This window comes from Pteropus vampyrus, unplaced genomic scaffold, assembly GCF_000151845.1.
Source record: "Pteropus vampyrus isolate Shadow unplaced genomic scaffold, Pvam_2.0 Scaffold108, whole genome shotgun sequence".
Lineage (NCBI taxonomy): Eukaryota > Metazoa > Chordata > Mammalia > Chiroptera > Pteropodidae > Pteropus > Pteropus vampyrus.
In genome coordinates, this window is record NW_011888889.1 from 644,282 (window position 1) to 646,940 (window position 2,659).

Below are 2,659 nucleotides of genomic sequence, written 5' to 3' on the forward strand. Positions count from 1 at the left end.
CTAATAAAAACATGTAGTCATTAAGATCAATTCTCTCTACAATGATTAGAAAAGGTAAAAGGACATTAATTATACATTCGTTATCTAAAAATATAAGATCATAAAGTTTTCTTCCTACACATGAAATAGATATTAGTAATATTTACTTGGTAGGAAAAGTTTTCTCATTGTTATCCTCATGGCTTCTTCTAAAACAATTAGATCCCTAATAATATTTGAAAGAAGAATTTGCCTCACAAACACAGAGAGTTGCAACCTAGCTAATTGAGTTCTAGGTCAGTGGGTCTTTCTCTCCATGTTTATTGTAATAATAATGTTCCTCTTGGGGGAAATGTATTGCAATATTCCACTGATTTATTGGGTTTTTTTTTTACATACAATGCAGAGATTCCAGAATTCTAAAGAAAATTTATGGCACATCATGGTACATAGAGTGTTCTACTTACCAGAAAAAAAAAAAAAAGTCAGGAATAAAAAGAAAGAGAGAATGTCAATCTAAAAAGTTCAGATCAAGATTAAATCCCTATATAGTTCCTTGGTTTGCATCATCATGAATCAAGACTAAACAATTGCAATTATTCAGAAGAGAGTTAAACCTTAGAATTGCTGAACAGATGGGAAAAATAGAAAATAAATTATCTTCCATGATGAGACAAACAAAATCACATGATAGTTTTCTTCTCATTGATTCTCCTCCTCATTAAGATGTGTTCATTTACTTTCTTTAATTCTGAAAATTCTGGTTAGATTCCTGAAACTAGAATTGTCTTCAACGAAGTATTATGCTCTGTATTTTTCATAAACAGAGGCGAATTCCAAACTGACTTGGAATAATAATTGTTTATGCTTTAATTAACCCTCTCTAAAAGCAAATAACCTATAGACCTCTTTAGTTCATTCTAATATTAGACATCCCAAGTCCTTCAGCAAACATTCACTCCGATACACTATGGAGTATAAAATAATTATAACACATAATTCTTGTGTTTTCTTGTGTTAAAATCAAGAGAAGCTGGAGCCAAAGATAAATAGAAAACTTCATGAGGGTGTGAGTAGTCAAGAGAATTCAGTCTAGAAGCAGAGCTTCAGCTGTATTTATAATATAGATAAAATATAGAGGGGAAAAAAAACACAGATCTTCTAGGAAATAGAGTAAAGAAATACTAAAGCAGAGTTTTGAAGGCTGTAATGAGAACTGTGTGTTTGTGGGAAAAAACAAGGACCTATAAATTAATCAACTTACTGAAGTTATGTTAAAAAGAAGTTTTGTTTATAAATGAAAAGTATATACAGTATCTATCTATCTATATATCTATCTAGCATCTATCTATCTAGATATGTACAAATTATGAGCTCCTTAAGCATAAAGATTGTGTCCTTTTTCATGGTAGTTGCCCAGTAAATAGCTGAACAAGTGAATGATTATGCACACACACATAATTTTAAAAGACAAATAGGTCTAATATTCTGGGATCTAAGATCTCTAGCTGCGCTGGTCTTGCTACTCTTCTAATCACCACACGCACCCTGCCTTGGCTATCATCATTCTTTGGCACACTCTCCTCCCATATTTTCTTGACTTTAAACATTCTTTAAATCTTTGCTCAGATATTACTTTATCAATGAGGTATATACCCTGATGAGCCCATTTAAAGTTTTAATCCTCTCTACATTTCTGATCCTCATTATTCTGTTCTATTTGTGTTAGCCTATAGCACATATCAGCTTATGATAATTAGTACATGATATTTATTGTTTATTTTCCATCTCATCCAATGAGAATATAAACTCCAGAAAGGCAAGGATTTTTTTTTTTTTATGTTTTGTTGTTCAAAGTAAACTCAACTTTATAAGAGTGCCTAGCTTAGTGCAGGCTCTTATTAAACATTTGCTGAATAAATGAAAGAGATGAAGATGAAAGGCTAGATTTAAGAAATATTAAGACCTAATGAATTATTGGATATGGAGATTAAAAGGAAGAACCAAGAATCCCTCAATTTTCTAGCATGTGTGACTGGGTAGATTGTAATTTCACTAGTCAAGAAAGATTGCTGAAAGAAGAGAAGATTTAGAAAGAAGACAGTAAGTTCTGATTTGAATATATTGAATTTGAGATACCCGAGGGTGTATTGGTGAGAAGTCCACCTGGAAGCTCAGAGAGAGGCTGGAGCTAAGTACAGAAAAGTTAAAGTAATCTGCATATAAGTGATTACTAAAACAGTAGAATGAATGAGATTGCCCTTGGAGAGTAGTTCACAAGGGAAGCAATGGACCAGTAACAGATTCTAATAAATATTATAACTAGTAAAAAATTTATACTATCACAAATAATAAATGGTGAAATATCATCTTTCTATATTATGATTTGGACGATAATTAGAGGTGGTGAGGTGATATGGGGCAATCTCAGGAAGTGAGGCAGTTGTTTAATTATCACACCCATCACACTTCCCAAAGCTTAAATCAGTGCACCACCAATTATCCTGATGGATCTAAAAGATCCACGCCTCCCCTGCCCACCTTAGGTGTGCTGAGAGTAAGCTTTGTAGTTTCTCCTGTTTTTCCAGGGCAAGCTTGTAAACCCTAAGAGTCTTTATATTTGTCAAAAAGAATGAGATCCAAATTCATAGATTGCATTTTCCATCAAATTATTTTGATT